Source organism: Lithobates pipiens, unplaced genomic scaffold, assembly GCF_037356315.1.
Source record: "Lithobates pipiens isolate NorthernLeopardFrog02 unplaced genomic scaffold, aLitPip1_a1.2 Scaffold_28, whole genome shotgun sequence".
Classification (NCBI taxonomy): domain Eukaryota; kingdom Metazoa; phylum Chordata; class Amphibia; order Anura; family Ranidae; genus Lithobates; species Lithobates pipiens.
The window spans coordinates 57403563-57430294 of record NW_027507789.1 but is presented as its reverse complement, the minus strand read 5'-3'; the positions used below and the strand labels follow the sequence as shown (position 1 = coordinate 57430294).

The 26732-nt window shown below is 45.4% G+C and overlaps 1 protein-coding gene across 5 annotated transcripts in view; it reads right to left on the bottom strand.

The window, feature by feature from the left end:
• SEPTIN9 (septin 9) overlaps window positions 1-26732 on the bottom strand; it is a 381698-nt gene that overhangs the window by 73650 nt on the left and 281316 nt on the right. Inside the window, exon 1 of one of the 5 annotated variants that reach the window (XM_077459261.1) lies at window positions 9513-9659. The exons of the other annotated variants lie outside the window; for them this stretch is intronic. The gene's annotated coding sequence lies outside the window, so the exon portion shown is untranslated. Of the gene's footprint in view, window positions 1-9512; window positions 9660-26732 lie in introns of those variants that run through there. 5 annotated transcript variants of the gene reach the window in all.

Here is a 26732-nt window from a genome sequence, read left to right as displayed (position 1 = left end):
TTATTCTTCCTGTTGCAGCCACCTAAGTGCTAGGCCCCGAGCAGCACCCTGTTAAAGACCAACAATAGTGACCTTTCTCTATCCTCCGCCAGCTGGTCCAGGAGAGGATGTGGGGCTGTGCTGGGGAGGAAGGGAAGGAGAGGCTAGCCCTACAGAAAGAATAAAAAGGTCCCCGGAGGAGGGGGGGGGGGGGGGGTGGGAGGAGAAGGGGACACACACACTAGGGGAGGTTTATCACTTCCTCATACAGGCCTGTGAAACTTTATAGATTTAAATGCAAACATGTGTTGCGAGGGATTGGTGCTATTTGTATATGTATACACTAGCACATACCAGACATGAAGGCAGAAGGGGGAAAAAAAATGATTCCAGATACGCTTGGTGAACAAAAGTCCTGAATAGAACGAGGAGCCATCAAGTTCAAAAGCAAACTTTTTTTTTTTTTTTTTTTTTTTGCTGAAGGGATTATTCAGTTACATTCCCAGCTCTGCATTTGTCCATGGCGTGTTTGCATGGGTTACCATTTATCAAAATGATTTCTTTGGAAATTGCACCAACAATGTAGAATTTTAAAGTCTGGGGAGAAAAAAAATTAAGTCAGCAGCTACAAATACTGTAGCTGCTGACTTTTAATATATGGACACTTACCTGCCCAGGGAGCCCAAGATGTTGACACACCAGCTGATCTTTGGATCGGCTCCCGGGTGCTGCCGCCACCATTCCTGGTAAAGGAAACCGGCTGTCATGCCTTTCAGTTTCACAGCCAGTTCCCTACTGCGCTTGCGCGCTGCAGTTTCTAATTGGCCGGCGGCAGGGGAAGGAGAAGTTGGGCCGAACTTCCAAGGGACGGCGCAGCAGCGCAGTCTCACAAAAGTGGGGAAGGGTACCTGTCAAGAACAAGTAACCGTTCCCCCTCCCTTCCCGAAATGTGGCACCGGGGGTGTGTGTGTGTGTGTGTGTGTGTGTGTGTGTGTGTGTGTGTGCGTAGGAAGAAGATAAGCAGAAGTTCCACTTTTGGGTGGAACTCTGCTTTAAGTTTTGTAAAGAAATGTGTTGAAGCGTTAAAGTGCAACTCCCGAGCTGTGCCTGCTCTGCATGGATTAACTGCTTGTTTTGTCAAGGGGTGTCCAGAAAGCTGTACCACACATCCAATCCTTGGCTCCAGCAGCAAACAACACTCCCCCATGATCCATTGGTGGCCCGTTCCTGTCTGTGCCAAGTGAGATTAAGCAATGCCCCATCTTTGGTATTAGGGGAAGAAATAGTTATTGTCAGTGGGAGCAATGGTGCCCCATCGCTGGCGTCAGTGGGAGCAATGGTGCCCCAAGGACCAGATGAAGGCAAAGGGCCGCAGTTTGGAGGACATTGCCCTAGGAAAAAACGAGCAGTAAATCCATGCAGCATGGAGAAAAAAAAATACCCGGAGTTCAGCTTTAAGTAAAAACACGCCAATGTTTCAGATACATCTGTGTACCACTTTGCTTCATTTTTGCATTCCTCCAGAACACTGTCAGGACCCTGGCTAATGACGACATCAAACATGAAGTTGCCTTTTGCAACTGAGAGAGGAGAAGAAGTATTCCCTATCTGAGCTGCCCATCATCACTCAGAAGTAATGCTGGTCTGGTTAAGATTACAGAACCGAGTATTTCTAAGCCCTCTTTTGCATGGGCCTAGCTGCTGACTCGTGGCCCGTGGTGGATCACGTCTGCAGCAGCTGGTCCACGGTTGGCAGACGATCAGTAGGCGATACTTTATCACCCATACAGAAGACACACTGAAAACCCTCTTTAAGCCACCACAACCAGGTCCCAAGCAGCATTGCCCAATTTATCTCTATGGGGAATGGAGGCAACTAGTATTGCCCAACGAACACAATGTGCCTTTTTTCTTTTCGCGCTGGTAATGCTTTGTTGGGTTTTTTGTTTTTTTTTTCTTTCCTCTGGATCATCTGTGGGTATAGGATTGTGTATATAGGAGTGTAGAATTCTTTTTTTTCCCCTATTTGTGGACCTGGACCACTGACTGGATGGACTTTTTTCAACCCGACTTTGCAACTCTAACTATATGTAATATATCTCCGGTGGTCATTGCTTGGGTTTGAAAAATAAGCCTCAACTGCCTGTTTTTGCTACTTGATAAAGGGGCCTAGAGCAATCAAAGTCAACCTGCCAAAATAGACATTGCTGCTGAACTTTGATATATGCCAGTTCCCTGCCTGAGATGCTGGACCAATAACTGGGACTTGGGTGACAACCACAATTTCCAGCACTGTTTCAAAAGTATTAAACAAAATATGTTATGGAGTATGCGGCTAGTGTCATACCCATGGTTTCTGACCTGCGTGGGCAGGCCCAGGTGGACGTCACTCTTGCCTACGTGAGGACTGAGGGAATGGGAGCAGGTAGCGGTCAAAAAAAAAAGTATATGCTCCAAGTCAAAGAAGAAAAAAAACCATCAGAAGTGTTAGAAGCAGGGGTGGGGAGGGGGAATAGCAGAACTTTCTTGCGAAGAGTGTAGATCTGCTTTAATGAAATGTCAATTGTGACACGGGAATAAAGTTCCAACATTCAAAAAGTACCACCACCAGTGGCCGGGCAAGTAGGAGATGCTGCAGATGTTAAATGAACCCAATAAAGAATCTATAAATGGATGTTTGCCCATGCTCAGTTACTTGCCAGTCAGCAATGGTACCGTCCATATTGCATCATGACAGATTCACTTTAAGGCTCAGGAATGGTTAAACTGCGGTCAGGGAGATGTATCTGAAGAGCATCAGATGGTCTATGGTAAGCCAGACTAAGCTTTTTAGCATATGTGGGGGTACAAGTCATTTTGCGAAAATTACAAATCTCTAGGGGGGGGGGCTCCAGGTGCTGGGCAAATCTAATCATCATCATGTGACTGGTAAAGAATGCCAAGATGGCTCTAACGGCAGATGGCATGTCATTAGGGACCTCTTATATGATAGCATCTGAAATCATGTTGCCCAACCATCTTCTACCTCTAAATTTTTACAAAAAGGACGGGAGAATCAGATTACTATAAGCAGTAAAGATTGCCCATGCTCAGTTTCAGCCCAAACAACCAGAATGCTCTTAGATGAAAATTGTCTTGTGGAAATAAATGCTCCCCAAACAAAACAAAAACAAAACAAAACAAAACAAATGGGAAGGAGCTTAGAAAATATTGCGGATACTTCCCTGCTTCTGGCCTGTAGATGTGGAGTAACCAATGCACTAATATCCTTAAAAAATAAAAATAAAAAATAAAAAACGCTGAGGGGGCAGGAGTCTGGAAAGATCAATGTAAAAAAAAAAAAATGTATAATGTATATATATATAAAGTATTAAAAATAGCAAAAAATAAATAAAGGTAAAGAGAACACTGCATATAGCCATCCCTACTGATGTTAAATTCCATAAGCAAGTATTTCACCAAAGATGGAAGGCTAACTGCAGCAAACATTACGGCTAGGTTCACACCTGTGTGTTTAGTGTTTTTTGCAGAATTGCACTAGTTGATTTAACATGGCTTCCTATGGAAAATGTTCACATCTATGCTTTTTTTCAGGCGCTGTATTTTTGGAAAGGGTCAGGGACTTTTTTTTTTTTTTAAATTGTACGCTTTAGTTCAATAGACTTCATTGGAGAAGCTGCAGAAAAAAAACATGTAGTACATTTTGTGCCACAGTTTTACCACAACTGGTGCTTTTTTAATCTGCCCAACAACAATTTGGCCAAAAACAAAAACCATAACAAAATGCAAAACACAAAAAAGTGGGAAAAACACATGAAAAAAAGAATGCAGAAATGGATCAAAAGAAAACTGCATACGTGTGAACCAGGCCTAAAACAGAGCTGAGGTTGCCTGCAATTTTACCGCCCAACTCTGTGTAGATGTCTGTAAAAGAAGCAGGGAATAAGATTTTTTTTTTCTTTACTACTCTTCAGGACAACCAAATATTGTTCAATTACAAGTCATGTGTTTTCCCACTAAATCCTGATGTGCTCTATGAATCTCTTCCAGATCTGTGCAGAAATCCAGTCTGAAACTTTACCTCTGCACAGGAGCTTCCTGTAATAAAGACCGGTCACTGCTGCTCTCTCTCGTTGTGCAGAGTGACTGGTCTTGTCTCCGCCCCCTCCTGAAGTTATCTGCAGGCGGCCTGTAATGGGTGGGGCCTCTGCTAGGAACTTGTAGACTTTCCACAGAGAAATCCCTGTGAATGGCAGAGAAGTACCCCACGATTAAGGTAAGGATGGGGTCAATTTAGGAGTTGGGGACAGGGAATGTTACCATGTTGCACCCTAAAATACCAATGTTGAAATCATGCATCATCTTTAGTTTTGTCAGTTGTGCCATGTTTGTCGTGATTTTTTGACACGAAAAAAGGGCATCTCTTTTGCGTGTTTGGGGTGCCAATCACAATGGCACTACGAGCCCAACACAAATTTTACATGCGTCTCTGCATACGTTCAAGAAATGCTACAGTGTGAATGCAGCCTAAATAGATTTGACATCTGCACTGAGCAGTTTTCTAGTATGTATAAGTACGTTTATTACTAAAGTTGGCCATACATTGGGTGAATTTTGGTTGGTTCCTAATACAGTGGCGGAAAATCAGAGAGAGGCCCCACTCCTCCCAGCATCATTCAACTGTAAAATCAAAGCAGCTGGGCAGAAAACTGTTGGCCAAACAGTGCCTGCATCCAATCAGATGCAGACACTGTTTTGGTATTCTGACAGCTGATGCCCCTGGCTGTCAGAATACTTTAGGCACAGTGGGGTATTAGTCCATTCACACGGTTTAGCAAAGATAGAGAAATCTGTTTGATTTCTTTCGCAGGCTGCTCGCAACGCTTGACCTCTACCCAATTTCATGTCCGCTGACATCCCCCGCTACATAGGGGAGATTGCAAGATCTGATCAGGTCCCCTAAAAAAATGGACAGGCGGGCCTGATCAGACAGCCCCTGTGAAAGGGGCCTTAGGCGGTCCATAGACGATTCTATTTTCATTCCCTCCAAGGGTGGAAGGAAAGAAAATTGCTAGATTCCCCCATCAACATAGTCAGTGTTGATGAAGGAAAGCCTCCCGAAGTGCTATCGCGTTTCACTGTCGGGGGGGCATGGGTAGCCTTCCTATCCGGTAGAACACAATTACTGCTGGTGGCTATATCCGCCAACAGTAACTGCACATAAAAAATTGCAGCAGGCCAGTTGCACCAAAGATGATTGATAGTTTCACTTGAGTACAATTAGCCTGCTCTTAAATGGATCGAATCTTGGCCAGTCCCAGCTAAACCGAACGAATTTCATTCCATGTATGACCAACTTTAGTTAGCCCATAGGCTGAAAAGGTTAGTCCACCTTCTCAGAAAAAAATGAAAAAGGTGAACACCCTGCCCACCCTCCCTCTCCCCACTGTACTTACCTCCATGGGTGACAGCCCATCAATGCCCATGCAACCAGTGTAGCATTCTAGATGTTTGAAATCCCTGCTCTTCCCCTTCTTTCTGTAAGGCTTTCAGGACAGATTGGAGCTTTTTGTATTTGGTCAGCACTTGACACACGCTTCAACCAATCGCTCTGATCTGTCTCGGAAGCCCTAGAGAAAAAAAAAAGGGAAGAACAGGGATTTCAAGTCCCCAGACCACTACACCAGCTATGTGGGCACTGACAGCTCATCACGGAGGTGTATGGAACCTTATGCCTCATTTCCACTGAGCGGAACGGTTCGGGTTGGTACAGTTTGGAATAGTTAGAATGGTCCGGCCTATTCAGGTGAGCGTTTCCAATGCAAGTTGGACCACCAGGGGCCATAAGGGGTTTAGAAAAAATGCCTTTGACATGAGCATTGACGTTTTTTTCTGTCCGCCAATCAGTGGAATCTATTGTGTAATGCCAGTATCCCCGCCCTAACAGTACCGTACCATTTTCTATGGCCCCACATCTGAAGCAGGACCATGAATGGTGCGGTATAGTTCGCTTGTATGGGCCGCTTTCATAATGGAAACACTCAAAATAGCGCACCGTACTGCACCAAACCGATCCAATCAGTGGAAACGAGGCATTATTGTAAGGTCCATGCTCCATATGTAGAAGGGTTTTCTCTATGGGCGTATAGCACCTTATTGTAAGGTCCATGCTCCATATGTAGAAGGGTTTTCTCTATGGGCGTATGGCACCTTATTGTAAGGTCCATGTTCCACATGTAGAAGAGATTTTGCCATTTGTATCCCAAATCAACCTTTGGGTACCCTTGAAGATATTGTCAATCAATAACGCTGCTTCCTTCTGACCAAGAAACAAAAGGGCTACTTAAATTTTTTTTTAAAAGAGACACATGGCAGCAGTTTGAAAAAATATAGGAAACCCAATGAAGGAATTGGGATCACTAAAAATAAAGGGCGCGTAATATTCTGCCAGTCTCCGATGCACAGTGCATAGAAATTCAATATATACATAGCAGGCTCTTTTATAAACACCGGCTGACTGTTAACCTTTCCCTGATCCAGAAGAAGACAGCCCGGCCTGCTGGAATCTATAGGCTGAGAAGGATGTGCATGTCTTTGCTAGATTGCAGAGACTAAACAGGAGGGTGGTTGGGGGGAAAATCCGGGGAGGGGGGGGGGGGGATGGGGAGGTGTGGAAGGTGAGCTTTCTGTGTCTTCATTTACAGAACAGGAAACCATGACAGATCTCATGTGCTGAATACACCCTCACCAATAACCATGACACAGATACAATAAAGCCGAAACATAAAGGATGCATGTGTCTGTACTGCCATAGATAATCGGCCTGCAGGATGCTTGGAGGTACGAGGCCACTGACAACGTTAACTCCATTTCCTGAAAAAACAGGCCAAGGGATCGCATTGCTCATGGGTTCATTAATGAGCTCACCACCAGGTTCATTTCATTCATCCATGGTCAACTCTATCGGGGGATTTCAGTGTGACATTCATCAATCTAGAACTGAAGATTGCCCTCTTCTATAGTAGATAGGCAGCCCTTTTATTATATAGGAACCTCATTTTATCACATGATAATAATCCACGTATGCAGTGGGATCTATTGCTGCTTTCTCTGAAGGTACCCTGAGAGGCAATGCAGAAAAAGCCATTGATTAATCATCAATAGGATTAGGTTAGAGACACATGGCTTTCTCATACAATAAGCCGTCATTTTCCTTTACGGCTGCGGACCGTCCTCCTGACGTGACCCATCGATGATGTGCTCAGACACATCTTCTGGGATGGTTGTCATTGACAGTCATGGGCTTTCTGAAAATTCCACTATTTTATATCTCATCAGGGTTCTTGGGTTGCCTTTGGAATTTAAAGCAAGCTACCGACGCAGCGCTGCGAGGACAGATAGTCTGCAGGTACAACATTTTCCTGCCGTCAAGGTTACAAATAGTATTTGGCAACCCAAAACCAGCGACAGGGAAGATAAGGCCATTGCACTGTCAACACCTGAGAGAAAACAGGTTTAGAAGGAAGTTGGAGCGTTTTCTTCTAGAGTGGAAAATGTGCCACACTCAGCATAAGAAACATTTTAACCGGGTGATGGCTGAGCCCAAAACCTAGAAGGACCCAATACTTCTGATGGCTCAGAATCCTGTAATAGGCCCTGCATGTGTATCACTGGGAGGATGCGGCTGCACCAAAGGAGCCTGGCGTGTGGCCCCTGACTTCAAAGGGCCAATCATAATACTCAGTTAATTAATACTCCATTAACTATCAGAGCCTTCAGGATATGGTCAGAGAGCGCAGGCGCCGCGCAGGAGGAGGGTCAGAGAGCGCAGGCGCCGCGCAGGAGGAGGGTCAGAGAGCGCAGACGCCGCGCAGGAGGAGGGTCAGAGAGCGCAGACGCCGCGCAGGAGGAGGGTCAGAGAGCGCAGGCGCCGCGCAGGAGGAGGGTCAGAGAGCGCAGGCGCCGCGCAGGAGGAGGGTCAGAGAGCGCAGGCGCCGCGCAGGAGGAGGGTCAGAGAGCGCAGGCGCCGCGCAAGAGGAGGGTCAGAGAGCACAGGCGCCGCGCAGGAGGAGGGTCAGAGAGCGCAGGCGCCGCGCAGGAGGAGGGTCAGAGAGCGCAGGCGCCGTGCAGGAGGAGGGTCAGAGAGCGCAGGCGCCGTGCAGGAGGAGGGTCAGAGACCGCAGGCGCCGTACAGGAGGAGGGTCAGAGAGCGCAGACGCCGCGCAGGAGGAGGGTCAGAGACCGCAGGCGCCGTACAGGAGGAGGGTCAGAGACCGCAGGCGCCGTACAGGAGGAGGGTCAGAGACCGCAGGCGCCGTACAGGAGGAGGGTCAGAGATTGTACATGTGATATGTTACACAAAACTGCAAGAGATCTCTGTTATTACAGTCCCTCTACAAATCAATGCATCTACATCTGTGCTCCCTACACTACCTTGCAAATTACATTATACTACATTTGATATCACTCTCAGCAAGAACCAATATAAAACAGATGAATAAAAATAGAACAAAAAGGGATAAAGAGCCCAGAAAAAAAATGCTATTGTGAAATAAAAACAAACCATTTAACCACGACAAGCCAGTCTATTGAATAGTTTTTACTGACTTAAGCATCAAAACACAGAATGTTGTCTAGGGGCCCCAAGGGCCATACAGTAAGGGCCAAAGCACCATATGTGACCCCTGGGCCTCAGAGCCTTGTATGTAAAGGTATTAGATATAGGAGGCATCGGCTGACGCTCCTGACATATCCAAGGGGCCACATATAGGAGACACTGAAGACTGATCGGGGACCACAGATATGAGGGGGGTGAGTGAGGGGGGTGAGGGGTCAGGGACCACAGATATGAGGGGGGATGAGCGATCACCCTACAGGGGACGGTCTGATGTTGGGGTTACATGACAATGATAGAGGCGACAGAAGACTACCCAGGTCTGAGGGCCATACAAGTACTTTTGGGGCCCGGGTGGACACTGGGGGCCCTGGAAGTAGTCACCTTGTGATGTAATCATGGAGGGCCCCATTCTTCATGTTGTGCCCAGGACAATCAGTTCATTTTATTGGCCTGCCCAAAGGGTCGTCGTGGTTTTAGTACGGTGTGTCCTTGTGTGGGCCCCTGACTTGGCCTGTTTGGGGCCCATCATCAATGAAGGGACAAGTGATGTGATTTGCTGTCATTATACATGGATTTGAATGGGGCCCAGTGTCAGGGAGCTCTGTCAGTGTCATATTTCAGGTGATGATCAGTATCTCCTATATTATCAGGAGGAGGAGGATATCTCTATAGAGGTGACAGGCCCGGCACAGCGCGGGTTAATGATGGGCCCTGCAGCGCTGATCTCCCCTCCTCCAGGCCGTACGATGCTCCGTGACCCCCCCCCCCATGACCAGATCGGGGTCGGGCGATGTCGGTGCTCCCCACCCCCCTCCATCCATATGGTCTGATCACATCACTACACACTATTTATCAATGAGCGGCACAGACAGCGACGCCTCCTCTCCCTCCCCGGACTCCTCCGCCCCGCACCTACCTCCCGACCACACCGATCCCCGGGGCTGCTCCTCCCGATCACCCGCACCAGGCACACTAACTACGAGCAGAGCCTGAGAGACGGAGGAGAGCGGAGCGGCCACACCCCCCTGTCACATGGTACACGGAGGGGGCGTGGTCTCTGCGGGCGAGGGGCGCAGGAGCTGTGATGAGCTCGGGGTTGATGGGGGGGAGATAGCGGGCGATGTCCGATACCGTACGATGTGTGATCGGAGGAGGGAGGAGACTGTCCCTGAAGTCCTGATGGGGACAATGACATCATTTAGTGACACTAGATCATTGCATCAGGCACAACATTGCATCCACTCTCACACACCATGGAAATATAATAAATATATATATATATATATATATATATATATATATATACATACACACACACACATCATTTATATACAGTATACAGGAATATTTTTTTTACTGAGTCTCAGGACTGCATTATGTCAAGCCAGACATTCCAAACAAAATGAATGGATCAGTCCTGCTGCATTTTTTGCAATGTGCACGAAGGAGAAAGTTGGAATAATCATTGGCGCCAGTGACCGCAATAATGACCCCCCTCATTGGAGTAAGTGACCGCAATAATGACCCCCATCATTGGCGCCAGTGACCGCAATAATGACCCCCATCATTGGCGCCAGTGACCGCAATAATGACCCCCCTCATTGGAGTAAGTGACCGCAATAATGACCCCCATCATTGGCGCCAGTGACCGCAATAATGTCCCCCATCATTGGCGCCAGTGACCGCAATAATGACCCCCCTCATTGGAGTAAGTGACCGCAATAATGACCCCCATCATTGGCGCCAGTGACCGCAATAATGTCCCCCATCATTGGCGCCAGTGACCGCAATAATGACCCCCCTCATTGGAGTAAGTGACCGCAATAATGACCCCCATCATTGGCGCCAGTGACCGCAATAATGTCCCCCATCATTGGCGCCAGTGACCGCAATAATGACCCCCATCATTGGCGCCAGTGACCGCAATAATGTCCCCCATCATTGGCGCCAGTGACCGCAATAATGACCCCCATCATTGGCGCCAGTGACCGCAATAATGTCCCCCATCATTGGCGCCAGTGACCGCAATAATGACCCCCCTCATTGGCGTCAGTGACCGCAATGATGACCCCCATCATTAGCATCATCAGTGACCTCAATAATGACCCCCATCATTGGTGTCAGTAACTGCAATTATGACCCCCCTCATTGGCGTCAGTGACCTCAATAATAACCCCCATCATTGGTGTCAGTGACCGCAATAATGACCCCCATCATTGGTGTCAGTAACCGCAATAATGACCCCCCTCATTGGCGTCAGTGACCGCAATAAAGACCCCTATCATTGGCGCCATTGACCGCAATAATAGCCCCCATCATTGGCGCCAGTGACCAAAATAACGACCCCCATCATTGGTGTCAGTAACCGCAATAATGACCCCCCTCATTGGCGTCAGTGACCGCAATAAATTAAAGACCCCTATCATTGGCGCCATTGACCGCAATAATGACCCCCATCATTGGCGCCAGTGACCAAAATAACAACCCCCATCATTGGCGTCAGTGACCGCAATAATGACCCCCATCATTGACGTCAGTGACCGCAATGATGACCCCCATCACTGGCGCCAGTGACCGCAATAACTACCACCATCATTGGCGTCAGTGACCGCAATAATGACCCCCATCATTGGTGTCAGTGACCGCTATGATGACCCCCATCATTGGTGTCAATGACTACAGTAATAACCCCCATCATTGGTGTCAGTGACCAGAATAACAACCCCCATCGGTGTCAATGACAATATTAGCTCCCATCATTAGTGTCAGTGACCACAATAAATCCCCTCTCCCCCTTCATTGGTATCAATGTAATAGCCCCTAGTGCAGTGGCAGTGAAATGTAACCCTCCTTTGCTTATCGCACGCTCTAGCGCTTGTCTCCCCAGTCTGTACAAGGGGACCAGAACCGGTACTGTGGGTGGCGATAACACCCATACAGTACAGTGGGTAGAAAAACGGTCATTTAAATATATATAAAAAGACAAAAGATATGCATCTGCAAACCCAGTTATTACCTTGTAAAAGTATCTGTGACCTAATCACTGTGCTGTACATATCCTGTGCAGAGAACAGTGCCGTGGGAGGGGCCAAGCAGCCCCACCCACTACAGGCTGCTATCAAAGAACTACAGGAGGGGGCGGAGACTAGACCAGTCACTCTGCACAATGAGAGGGAGCAGCAGTGACTGGTCTTTATCACAGGAAGGTAAAGATTCACACTGGATTACTGCACAGATCTGGAAGAAACACAAAAAGCACAATAAGATTCAAGTGATTCAAGATTCAAGGCTTATCAAGGCTTATCTCCTGATCCAACCAAAAATAATTGGATCAAGAGACTGTCCTCTAAGGTCCATGGCACATTCACAGCTCATGCAGACAGCTCTAACCAGCCATCCTCTTTGGAAAAGTCAACTGGCTGAGTTTGGTTTTCCCACTTGATCACATTGACTGCTCAATGGGAATTATTGCTGGAGCAATGAGAACATGGACTTCTATGGAGGAATCCAAAAGACTGTACAGTGATCAGATCATTCCTCCATCTTATATCCATAACAGATATACAGCTATGGAAATATATTCCTGACCAACAAATCAGAATTCATCTTCTTACAGGATTGTACCCAATATGTGATAATGGCCAACGCTGACCATGGACATCACAAAGAGGTTGAATGTGCACAATCTGACCACCTCCCAATGTCTTGGCCAAGGCTTGCTCATACACATGAGGGTTGTAGAAGAGCTCCTGAAGGAAGGAGGTGGAAGGTGGTCACAGCACACACTTCATACAGCAATCAAATGGGCTTTTCTGACCTGTTGGCCCTCCGATGGATTGGTAGACGGCCCTCCTCAGGTCTATGGGCCCTTGTTCCTGCCTATAATGATCCAGAGGGAAACTTGGTTTTGGGACTCATCTCCCGAAAACCTCCAGCCAACTGATCAAGCTGACTGATAGAGAAAAATAATGATCTAAAATTTGGATTTCTTTGGAAATTGCAGCTTTTCTTTTGAGATAAGTCCAGAGGCGTCTGCTCAGTGCATGTTCATGTTCTGTCTGGCAAGGTATGACTGGGCTTAGTGCTGTAGAAGGCGTAGGGAATGACTGTTCTGCCTTACAGCTAAACGCAGGGCAAACGTCTAAATACACAGCTAAAGTATCTACATGGGAGTTTTTTCTTAACCTGCCAAAGTACCTCTGGCAATATAGTCCTGAGATTTATAGTCCTGTACGTCAAGTATAGTCAAGGATGGCTACCTTAGTGATTACGGCCAGTTCACACCACAGAAACGCAGCCTCGATGCGTTCTGAATGCGTTTGTGCATGTGAATTTTTAAAGCATTCCACTGCGTCTTTTCCCCTTTTATCCTTCATCTTAAATAGGGACATGTGCATTTTTGATGTGTTTTGGTGCGTTCCGGCATGTTTTTAATGTGTTTAGGTGCGTTCCGGCATGTTTTTAATGTGTTTAGATGCGTTCCGGCATGTTTTTAATGTGTTTAGGTGCGTTCTGGCATGTTTTTAATGTGTTTAGATGCGTTCCGGCATGTTTTTAATGTGTTTAGGTGCGTTCTGGCATGTTTTTAATGTGTTTAGATGCGTTCTGGTGTGTTTTTGATGTGTTTTGCCATAATCTAGTACAGTTCTGTGCAGAAAAAAATGCTGCATGTTCTACTTTTTTTCTGCACTGAAACTGATTGCACTGGTGTGAACGATGCTATTGGAACCCATATTACCTGCTGTATGCAAAACAACAACAACATCAAACTGCATCTGGTGTGAAATAGTCCTTAAAGCGGAGTTCCAGGCTTTTTATGTTTATTAAAAAAAAGCAGCTACAAAAAGTGTAGTTGCTGACTTTTAATAAACAGACACTTACCTGTTCCACGGTCCAGCGATGCGGGCAAATGGAACGCCGCTCTTCTCCCCCTCCTTTCCGCCGGCACCTCCAGTTCCACTCTGGGCACCTGGCCGTGACAGCTTTTGGCTTCACGGCCAGGTGCGCACGGTGCATGCGCAAGTCACGCTGCGCTCCCGGAGTGGACAGGCGATCTCCTGGGACCCGTCACGTGTCCCAGGAGATCGCCTAGAGGGAGGGGCCTAGGGTTGCCACCTGTCCAGGATTCACCCGGACAGTTCGGGTTTGGAACCATGCGTCCGGGTTTCAGACTGCCTGAAACCCGGACACATTAATCAGACTGGACTATGGCTTCCCAGCTGGGTTGCTGGCTGCAGTTGTCTGAGCTGAGAGTGACTTTTACATTCTTTCACGCTGCCCAAAGCCAGCACTAACAACCCCCCCAAACACACACACAGATGGGAGAGGAGAGAGGGCTCGATCTGCACCTCTGCCCCCCCCCACCCCCTACCCCTCTGTGTCTGCCCACACTCCAATCATGGGCACTGTACTTCAGAAAAGGAAAATGGGGGTTGGAAATTTGAAGTTCAGCAGTCTCAGATACATCTGGATGAGAGGTGCTGATTGCCAAGGGGGTGAGTGAGCTCACCATCCATTCCAGTCTGTGACTGAAGTCTCCCCCTTCTCTCTCCTGCCTCTGAGAGAGTACACTAAGGTATATCAGGGTTCTCAGAGCACCCCTTACATCAGATTTCCCCTTTAGACCAGAGGCCACAGTGTTTCCTCTCCATACATCAGAGTTCTCAGTGTTCCTCCTTAAATCCGGGTTCCCCGAGGATCCCTTATGTGTCAGAGTTCCCAGAGTTCTCCTTATCATCAGAGTCTGCAGAGTCCCCCCTTACAGTGAAAAGGAACTCTACGAGTTCAGATGTAAAAGGGGAACTCTGCAGACTCTGATGTAAAGGGGGCTCTTGTTATTAATTTCATATGATTAGAAATGTTAATTAATAACAATATATATATATATAGTTTATAATATATAAAAAAAAAAAAATTAGTGTGCGCCGCTAAAGTGTTCGGGTTTGACTTGAAGAAAAGGTGGCAACCCTAGAGGGGCCGCCTAAGGTGAAAGGAAGAGTCGCCTTGGCGGTCCCTGGGCGGAAGGAGGAAGTGGGACAGGAAATCCCCCTCCTAACAAAGCCCCCACTCCCCCCCCCCCCAAAAAAAATGACATGCCAAATGTGGCATGTAAGGGTGGAACTCCACTTTAAAGCAGAACTAAACCCTACTGTACTATCCTTTACAGACAAGGAAGCTTCCATCTTGGCCTCTGCATTTGCAACGGAGCTGCACATGTGATCAGTAAGGATGGGCTCAGGTGTGTTCGCAAGCACACGCGCCCGCCAGGAAGCTGACACTTTGCAGCGCTAATCACAGGCAGTGATACATTTCCCGATCCGCGGCTGCGCAGATTGGTATATGGCTCACTGCCTGTGATTAGCGCTGCGGAGTGTCAGCTTCCTGACGGGTGCGGGCACGTGGACTTGCGAACACGCCTTATCCCATCCTTAGTGATCAGTTATGGCACCAGCCATTTGAAGGTTTGACAATCCGACATGCCTTCAATGAAACTGTTTCTGGAACCTTTTCATTTTAGATAGAGCGAGGGCGGGTTATAATCCCTGTCAGATTTTTTTTTTCACCATCTGTTTCCCATTGTGGATATTTCCCTTTACTTCCTGACCCATAGCCAAGCAGGAAGTGTAAGAAAATCTCAGTAAATTAAGAGAATTCCTTGGGGAACCTCCAGGTCACCAGAACTAGTGTCCCCATTGGAAGATTTCCCCTCTATATCTTTTCTGGGGACAACCCAAAATTGGGATTTTTTTTTTAACCTTCACTGATAATGGTAAACATGACAAATAGAGAGGGGGATCTCCTTAACTGGGGCACAGACAACAATACAAATTTAAAGTGTTCTAAGCCCTCTCCACTCCATCCAAAAATGAAAAAAAGCTTTGTCTTTTTAATTATATTTTACGCTTTCTCTACTGCATCTAAAGAAAAAACATCCTATTTTTTCTTTTATTAATTTAACTCTCCAGAAAACAAAGTGCACATGGATCTATTCTGGCTGGTGGTTTCGTTGTCCCCTAAACACACCTTTATATGCAAGCTGTAGCGCCACCCTGTTTGAAGCCCAAATTATGGGTGTTCCTGTGGAGGGAGATACAGGCAGCATAGCGCCTAAACAAGGCACAGGTTTTGCCTCGATAAATTGCTACAAAACACATTGCACAAACTTGTCGCCCAAAAGAAGCTTCACCTTCACGTGATGTGGTTTGCCAGCATTGCAGCATGATTTATTGCATGGCATTCGTGGCAAAACGACACTAGGTTTAGGTGTCATTAAAAATGAATGGCACCTGAATGCGCGTGCTGCATTTTGCCAGGATTGCAGTGCAATTTGGAATCGCGGGCAGAATCGCAGCAATTCTGCCCACGATCCCTAACCTTTAGCTGTAAATGGGGCCTATGGATTTTGGATCTGTATACAGGATCTGCCATGTGTGTGTATAATCAGTGGCAGATACATTACACGGAGCCGCAGATCTGAGGCCTAATTCACACCAGCTGCTGGGTTTGATTTGAAGAAAAGATGGCAACCCTAGTCCCACGGGATTACTGCAGTACTGATACAACGATCCCAGCGTATTGCATTGTTCCCTTTTTTTGTTTAAACAAACTTTATTGAAATGTCACACAGACATTTCATAAAGTTCAATTGGCATTGCTCATGCATTGCAGTGCAGTGATGTGAACTGAGCAAACAGGAGACAAGGCATTTTGCCACCCAATGAAGTCTCACCATCTGGTGTGAATGAACCCTGAGTGACCTTTTACCATTATGAATGAACAAGCAGTGCTGATCGTTCATTCATAACAGTGACAGATCACTCAGAGCTGTGAATCTCTTGGTCTATCAGGCCTAGTACAAATACACAGCCCAGCCAATGGATCACAGAGAGCTGCAGTGCTATGTGAGCTTTCTCTTTTATGAATGAGCAATCAGCCATGTCAGGCTGGTACCATTTAAAACGCAGTCCAACAACGCTGATTACTCATTTATGAAACTGAAGAATCACTCAGCACTGTCACCCATCAGCAGGCTAAAAGCAACCCGGATAGACACAAAGAGTCACAAGCTCTGTGATGCTATTTTGTGTCCGGCAGCACTGATCTCCGGAGAGACCAGAGCTGTCATTCACAAATCTCCATCCTAGCAGTGTTTTCGGATGGGGGGAAACCTGTCCAACCACACTGTTTTGTAACTAAACCCTTATACACACTAGGGGTGCAACGGATCGTCACCAATCCGTGATCTGAAACGGGTCACCCTGTTCGGAGTGCTCCGCGGATCGCGTGGCTTTAGAAAGGCCACGGCTTCAGCCTAGCTCCGGAGCGGTGGCCATCTTGGTACACCCGGCGGCCGCTGTATTGTCAGGAAGTTATGTTTCCTCGCCGACATCTTGCTACACCCCACACTTCTGCACAGTAATGATAGAGTGAGCAGGGGGCAAGCGGGCATCTTGTTAGACCCACCGGAGTTTTCGATTTCATGGTTATTTTCAACACAAAACGGAGCTTAGATGCTTAAATACAGTATTTGTAAATCAGACGGACTGTTTAGATGTTAAATTTTAAAAGTAGCAGCAAACCTGCTGACCTTACATGGTTGCTAATGTGACAGAACTAAAATGTTAAATGTGAAAATCAGAGGTGTTCTGTCACATTAGCAACCATGTAAGGTCAGCAGGTTTGCTGCTGCTTTTAAAACTTAACATCTAAACAGTCTGTCTGATTTACAGACACTCTATTTAATCATATAAGCTCCGTTTTGTGTTGAAAATAACTGTTTTTTTTTTTTGCTGATCCGAAAAATGATCCGATCCGTGACTCTGATCTGAGGAACGATCCGATCCGTGAGTTTTTTTGATCTGTTGCACCCCTAATACACACTGATTTTTGTCTTTAGATTTACCAAAACCATGTAGTGTGTCTGACTGCATACACATTGAAACTCCAAAGGTTTGACCTCATATTATATAGTTTTGGTAAATATGAAGGAAAAAAATCAGCAGAAAATCTGATAGTGTGTATGGGGCTTTAAAAGGGACCGATTTTAACAGGGCCAGGTGCTACAAGCACTTGGATCCCTAGAGAGTTATAAAGCATTGCAAATGTGTAGTGATTGGACTGTGAGGGAGCAGCAGAACACAGATGAGCTCATCCCTCTGCTCATTCTATTCTCATCCCCTGTCAGTTTGTTCCCTGGGCTCGGATCACATAAGTACACATATACATACTGTATATACAATTCTAGAATCTATAACAGCCAGAGCAACCTAAAGAATAAATGATATTTCTTTATATAATGGGATGATAATGGATCTGGTTATTTCTAACCAGAACAGACATCTGACAACAAATAGGTGTCACAAATTTAGCAGGGTATAAATTCTGGACAAAATGTAGGGCGACCTTCCCCTACAATGTACAAAAGCTATGTATTAAATGATTAAATAGCCTCACAGGAATAAACATGACACTTTCATGAATGTAATTTAACACATAAATTATAACATTGATATATAAGGTTTCACTAGGCTTTCTAAAATAATCAACACTTTATACTGCAAAGCAGACATAAGAAACAAAGAGTTGTGTTAGTAAAAGCATCACATACAGTAATACACACATTACACATTGTTAGGCACACATTTAACCACTTGATTGCCCTTCTCCTTCCCAGCCAGAGTCATTAGTACAGTGGTAGTTTTAATTATTAGCACTGATCACTGAGCCTAGTGTTACTGGTGATGTCAGTGGTAGTGAGTACCCTCCTCCCCTCCCACAGTGTCAGTTAGTGTCAGATTTCCTGCCACTAACTAGCGCAGTTCCATTATAAGTCGCTGATCCCCGCTATTAGTGGTATTAAAAAATAAAAATAAAATTCCAATATATGTGCACAATAGTTTGTAAATGCTATTACTTTCGCACAAACCAATCAACACACTTATTGGGATTTTCTTTTACCAAATACATGTACCAGAATACACTTTAGCCCAAATTTATGAAAAAATGTGATCTTTAAATAGTTTTTTACTGGATATGTTTTATAGCAGAAAGTAAAAAATATTGTTTCTTATATATAAATATTCTGTCTTTTTTTGTTTTTATCGTAAAAAAAACAAACAAAATAAAACCCCCAGTGTTGATCAAATACCACCCAAAAAAAGCTCTATTTGTGTGAAAAAAAGGGGAATTTCCATTTGTCTGCCTGCTCCTTCGCCCCCCTCCCCCCCCCCGCCCGGCTGCCACATTTATTATTTATATAGCGCCAACAATTTACACAAGGCTTTACAATGTATGGGGGGGGGGGGGACACAACACAATTACAGTACAGTTCAATACAAAAGGTACAGGAGGGCCCTGCTCGTAGAGCTTACATTCTAAAGGAAGGGGGTGGTGGTACAAAAGGTAATAGCTGCAGAGAATGATTTGATGTGGAGGTGGCTCGGGTGGCTCACATTTGGCACCTTTTGGGGGAATTGGGTATCTGGTTTGGTTTTGACAGGTACCCGCTCCCACTTACGGCTAAGTTCCCCGCGGCAGACTGAGCGGGAAGTTTGGCCCCTCCCCTCCTTCCCCGCAGCCTTCTGGGATACTTCACAGGTCCCAGAGGACTACGGCCCATTCACAAAACGCTACATGCTTCATGCATGCGCAGTAGGCAACTGGCTGTGAAGCCACAAGGCAATGCAGACTTGGAGAAGCCGTGTGTCTAATGCCCCGTACACACAGTCGGACATTCCGACAACAAAATCTGTCAAATTTTTTCAGATGGATTTTGGCCCGAACTTGTGTTGAATACACACGGTCGCACAAAGTTGTCACAAAATTTGATCGTTCTGAACGCAGTGATGTAGAAGACGTACGACGGGACTATAAAGAGGCCAGTAGCCAATAGCTTTTGTCTCGTAATTTATTCTGAACATGCGTGGCACTTTGTCCATCAAAATTGTCTACACACGATCGGAATTTAAATGATCGGATTTTGTTGTCGGAAAATTTTAGATCCTGCTCTCAAACTTTGTGTTTTGGAAATTCCGACGGAAAAAGTCAGATGGAGCCCACACACGATCGGATTTTCCGACAACACGATCCGATCACACATTTTCTATTGGAAAGTCCGGTCATGTGTACGCGGCATAAGTGATGATGAATGATCTGAGAAGCACTGAGATGAACTGTTCAGCGCTCAGAAAACAACATCTGTTCACCTGCAATGCTTTTACACAGTGCTTGTATCTTATGAGACAACCCCTCCTGATGGCCTGTGGGAAAGTGCTGGAGGACCTTGGGAGGATGGGAAGTCATGCATTCCAGCAATAAGACACTAATCCAACTGAAACACAATGTAAAAATAATGTGAAACTTTTTGTCATGAAGTGCCAAAACTTTGCACTTATCCACTATGGAGGAATCTTGGTTTTATGTTGAATCATGAAAATCTAGCCATTCATCTCTAGCTATTAAAGTGCCCATAGACATTACAGGACAGTCTGCCAAGCCAGCCTATAACAGCCAGATTGGTCAGTGATCCATTGTCTATGGGGCAGCAAATTCTAGCCCTGAATTCGTGTTTTTGCGCATCAAAGCAAGTGAGCAGGTTAGAAGACTTGCCTGGTTGCTTTTGTTTGGGCTGGAAGATTTTACTCCCTTCCTGACCAGAGCACTTTGTGCAATTTGGCACTGCGCCGCTTTAACTGATAATTGCGCGGCCGTGCGACGTTGTACCCAAACAAAATTGGCGTGCTTTTTTTCCCACGAATAGAGCTTTCTTTTGGTGGTATTTGAACTGTAGTTTTTATTTTTTGCTCTATAAACAAAAAAAGATCGACAATTTCTAATAAAACACAATATATTTTACTATTTGCTATAATAAATATCCCCAAAAAATATTTAAAAATTTTTTTTTTTCCCTCAGTTTAGGCCGATATGTATTCTTCTACATATTTTTGGTAATAAAAATTGCAATAAGCGTATATTGATTGGTTTGCACAGAAGTTATAGTGGGGTTAACCATTAGGGGGCGATGAAGGGGTTAAGTGTGTCCTAGGGAGTGATTCTAACTGTGGGCTACCTAGGAAATGACAGCGATCACTGCTCCTGATCACGGAGGAGTGGATCTCTGTTCATTCTGTTCATGCCTTGCTTAGATAGGCATCTCCCCGTTCTACCTCCCCACACCGCAATCGCGGCCCGCCAGAGAACATTGAGTTCCCAAGACCCACGGGCACGTGCCCAAAAGGCGGAAAATTTAAAGGGATGTACCTGTACGCCCATTTGCATGCCTGTGCCATTCTGCCGACGTACATCTGTGTGCGGCGGTCGGCAAGCGGTTAAACAAGCAGCTAGCAGGCTTCATCACTACTTGAAGCTTGCTGAAAACCTGCAAGTCGCTTGATAAAAGTGACAGTCTTCACTCCTATTAAGATCTGTGTATAACATTTCCAAACAGCAGCTGAAGGGCACTTTAAAGGCTTAGAGAAAGCCACTCAAAGCTTGCTGTAAGTTTCATAAAAGCTTGCTGTTTACACTGCTCTTTTACAAGCTGAAGACCATGTGAAACAGGCCTTACGATCCAGAGCAATACTCTTTGCAGTAATTGTTTTATGCCACTAGATGTCCTCAGTCTCCTGGGTTGAATGACATCCAACATTACAGAACACACTTTCCCTGAGCCTAGGCTGTCATGGACCAACCTCCAGCCCATGACTGGACAGTGAAAAGAGAAGCAGCACAGGGATCAGCTCATCTCTGTGTCATTCTGCTTTCTCCTCCTTTTAGCATGTTCCTTTTCAGAATAAGATCTGGCTCCTTGTACAGCTCATTCACGGAACGGCAGAATGGGGAGATGCCTTTGTAAACAGGGCATTTCCCTGTACTGCCTAGTGATATGACAGTGACATGCCACTGATATGACATGATGCTGTCATATCAGTGGTAGCCCATCCCCCCCACAGTTAGAACATCTCCATAGGACACACTTAACCCCTTGATCACCCCCTAGTGTTTAACCCCTTCCCTGCCGGTGTCATCTACACAGTAATCAGTGTATATTTATAGCACTGATATCTGTATATAAATGAAAATGGTCCAAAAATTGTGTAAAAAGTGTCCATAATGTCGCAGTCACGATCACTGATCGCCGACATTACTAATAAAAAAAAATAACAATAAAAATGCCATAAATCTATCCCCTATTTGTGACGCTATAACTTTTGCGCAAACCAATCAATATACGCTTATTGCGATATGTAGAAGAATACATATCGGCCTAAACTGAGAAAGACATTTTTTTAAATATATATTTTTGGGGATATTTATTATAGCAAAAAGTAAAAAATATTGCTTCTTTTTTCAAAACTGTCGCTCTTTTTTTGTTCATAACGCAAAAAATAAAAAACGCAGAGGTGATCGAATACCACCAAAAGAAAGCTCTATTTGTGGCAAAAAAAGACGTCAATTTTGTTTGGATGCAACTTTGCACGACCGTGCAATTGTCAGTTAAAGCGACGCAATGCCGAATTGCAGAAAGTGCTCTGATCAGGAAAGGGGGTAAATCCTACCGGGGCTGAAGTGGTTAATACAACTTCAGGGAATATAGGGTAAGTTCTGCTTTAAGTCTTCCTCCCCCTCCTCCTCTATCACATTTAACATATAATTTTTTTGGGGGAGTGTGTACATAGTTTTGACAGGTATCCGCTCCCATTTCCATTCGGTTCGCCTAGGTGATCCGAGCAAAAGTTTGTCCCCCCACCCTCCTTACCTGTAACTTTCTGGGACACGTCATAGGTCCCAGAAGGCTGTGGGACCATTCACAAAGTGCAGTGTGGCTTGCACATACACAGTAAGATGCCGGTAGTGAAGCCACAATTTGTCACAGCCAGCTTCCCACACTAAAGATGACAGCATCAGGGACCTGAAGATTAGTGAAGAACTAGCCCAGGTGAGGACAGAGCTGGATCCCTGGACAGGTAAGTGTCCTTTTATTAAAAGTCAGCCGCTACAGTATTTGTAGCTGTTAATGTTTATATATTTTTTCTAGTGTGAAGAACTGCTTTAAACTCCAGTATAGTGACTTTGCCTAGGACAGGGATATGCAATTAGCGGACCTCCAGCTGTTGCAAAACTACAAGTCCCATCATGCCTCTGCCTCTGGGTGTCATGCTTGTGGCTGTCAGAGTCTTGCTATGCCTCATGGGACTTGTAGTTCTGCAACAACTGGAGGTCCGCTAATTGCATATGCCTGGCCTAGGATGATGATGATGCCATCAGTAATCTAAACCCCAGTGATCAGACTGCAACATTATAACTTTGTAGCAAGTTACAAGGCAAAAGGGTGAAGTAACAGGGTCTGATCTTTGTCTGAACCTCACAAGCACCATCATTTAGGCCCCTTTCACACGGGACAGATCAGTAATGAAAAACAAATGAAGGCATTGTCAGGGGGAGCACTGTGATTGTAATAAATACCTGTAAATATTACACTTATTACTTAGCTTTCATGCATTAGCAATAAAAAATATATCCAATGCTAGTGCCACTTAAAGAGCCAATAAGTTTGCTCTCTATATACATATGCATTTACAAATTATACATGCACGGTGGCTTAGCCATACAGAACTAGGGTCATTGGTTTGAATCCTGACCAGGGGCACCAACATGGGTGGAGATTTGCTAAAACTGGTGCACATAGAATCTCGTGCAGCTCCACATAGTAACCAATCAGCTTCTTACTCCAGCTTGTTCAATGAAAAGGATTGTAAACCCTTGTGCTTGTGTGTGTTTCCTCCCACACTTCAACAACATGCTGATAGGTAAATAGGCCTTAGTATTTGCATTTTATGCATATGTGGTAGGTACCTACCTTAGATTGTAAGCTCCTTGGGGGAATGAACTAATGTGAATGTACATTAAGTAAAGTGCTGTATAAATTGTCAACTTTTTGTGAACCTTTGTTTACATGAATGAGTTTTTTTTAAATTGACATTTATATCTATAAGAAAAAATCAGAAATACTTTACATTCCCCTTTATGACAAAGGTGTCTCTCTTTAACATATTTCACCTATTGGGTGTTGTATGTTAGGTCAGTGTAAGTCAAATACAGGATTGGTGATTACATCAATATAATATATTCAGTTTATCCAAACTAAAGCTGAACAATGTTTTCCATTGTCTTTATCTGCTGAGAAATAACTCCTTTTTTCTGCAAAAATGCTGCTGGAGCACGTGAATTTGCTATTAATAAGTAATTGGAAAAAGATGTGCAAATCCCATTTATAATCCGGCATCTGAGAAAAGGTCCTGATGACACTGTAAATGTATTAAATTGAAGACAGCAAAACATATAAAATAAGAAATTTTGCAGACTGGTGGCTGGGATTTCCCTAAAATGTCTTCACCAGGGATTGATCTTCTTGTCCCGGAGGGGCTCTCACTTCATGGCAGTGTGTTACATGATACTGGTCACTGGTCCTTGGCAAGATCTGAAGGGGTTGTTCCATGGAAGAGAAGGGCAGATGGACGCCAGATGTGACATTTTACAGATCTTTACGGGTTTGGTTCCCAGAAAGACTTATAACCCCATCTTACAGCAACGGCGCATACGGTTTTCTAGTAAAGCGTGATTATTTCACTATAGACTTTCTGCCATATTTTTTTCATGATAAGAATATACTACAATAGATTTATGGGCCAAACCATTAATTCTGGTAGCACTACCAAGGTCAAGAAGGGTGCTTTAGGGGTCCACCTGGCTGAAAGTACTCAGCGACTGTCATCTACATTGTGCCATGATAGGGAATCGGGGGCCTTTTTTTCTGTGGTTGTGGAATTGTAATAAATCCCTCCATGGAAGACTATTATGACTGGCACATAGACAAAAGATTACCGTAAAGGCTATTTACCATCCTCAGGTCCATCAGTAGGTTTCCTTGGGGGAACAGTGGCACACACTTCTGGGTATTACCCAGGGTTATCCGGGCAGCTGCATCTGTGTCCCTTGGCCACATTCCTAAAGGCCAGCGCACTCCATGGCAGACTTTCACACAACAATTGTCCACGTGTCGCCAAGCGCCCATGTTTCTTAAGCTTGCATTTCTTCTGTTTCTATGCCTTCTTGTGCCTCTGCCGTCCCCTGCTCCATGCAGGCAATAGCTGCCAATTCAGATATGGCAACTGATACTGCTCCTGGAATATGTACTTGTCGCTCCTGCTATATTCTGTTTGCAAACTCTGTTCCTCCGGGCCCTTTGCAGCTTGGCAACTACTCTAGGTATGATCTGCTTGCCAAACTCTGCTCCTTTGAGACCTCACAGCCGGGCACATCCGAGCATCTCTCCTTAGTGATCCCACAAGCTTTCCCCTTTTCCTCACTGGTTGCCTGGCTGCCTCCACTGGTGGTCCTATCGCATATTCTGGTTATGTTTTCCAGTATCTGAGAAAGTTTGAGAACAGAATGCAGTTAAATCCAAACCCAGGGGGTCTCTGGTGAATACGGGCCTATCCTATGTCTCTGCTCCTTGTAGAGCCCAGCTGCAGGCTTGGTAGGGTCCAAATCAGTATGTTTGGGCAAGGTTTTTGAACGTTATTGTTGTTTTCCACAGCTGATCACAGATCAGGGTAAAGGGCCAACCACAGCAGCCCTTTACCATGTGATTAGCTGTGTCCAGTCACAGCTGATCATGATGTAAACACAAGCCGGCTAATGCCATTCCTTTCCTTATGCTGATAGCGTGAGGAGAGAAGAGTCGGTAGCCAGCTTGTGTGAAAGAGACATCTGCACTGATAATCAGAGCACTGATTATCAGTGTCCCGATTATCAGTACAGCCCCAACAGTACCCATCAGTGATGCCAATCAGTGCCCATCAGTGTCTCCTCATCAGTGTCATCTATCAGCGCTGCCTATTAGTGGCCATAAGTGCTGCCAATCAGTGCCCATCAGTGCCTGTAGCTTGCCAATCAGCATCTGACCACACTCAGTCCTGCCCACTGTATTCTGGATTGACAGCACTGCTGAAAACCTCCCACTGTGAGCTGCAGTATCTTGGAGGGGGAGCATATGAGACACAAAAGAATATTTGGCTCATTAAAGCGGTGTTCCGCCCACCGCTACAAAAATTAAAAGCCAACAGCTACACATACTGCAGCTGCTGGCTTTAAATAATAGGACACTTACCTGTTCTGGAGTCCAGTGATGTTAGCACCGCAGCTAATGTTTCCATCAGCTGTCAAGTGCATGCCACCGCCATTGCGGGTAAGTGAACCCGGCAGTGTAGCTTCACACCGAGAACCCTACTGCTCATGCATGAGGCTCCGCTCCTCTCTCCTACTGGCCCGGCTGAGCGGTGACGTGGTGGGCCACGGCCTGGACTCCTGAAAGTGGGAACAGGATACCTGTCAAAGACAGGTATCTGCTCCCCCTGCCCCCAAATGTTGCACCGGAGGGGGGGGGGGAGACAAATCAACGGAAGTTCCACTTTTGGGTGGAATTCAGCTTTAAGAGAAGTTAACTTTTTTGTTTACTTTATGAGGTTTATGTATCACATAGTAAATGGATTATATGTTTTTTTTTTACCCAGTTGTCTAGCCAGTTTGCGCATTCTGCATCAGTTCACATTGGACCAATGACTCAAAGACAGCTTGTCACCCTATGCTGAGAGATAGTACAAAGTGTATGGAGCCCGAATGAGTGAACTGTAAGTACACAATACACTATTCCAGCAACATGAACACATTGACTGCTCAGGTACAGTACCAATGAAGACATAGCCAGATGGCACTGGCAGACATGGCAGAAGTCTGGGACCTTTTATTATACATAGGAATTTGTTGCAGTCAGCAACTTGTAATATAGGTGGCCTAGGACACAGACTCTGCTGGCTACAGAAATTCAGCCTTGGCTATGAGTATGGTGATATCTTCCAGCACATAGCAGCAGAACAAGAGCAATTACTCTTAGTAGAATATAATAGAAGCTCCGATTCCCCCCAGCCTCCTCTGGATGACTCGGGAGCTGTGCACAAAGACATGCATTTGTGCCAATTCAAATTACAATTATCATTTTCTTTTTTGCCGCGGGCAGATGAATATTAGTTTTTTTACAGTAATATGCTCTAGTTTATTATACAGCAGGTACAAACTG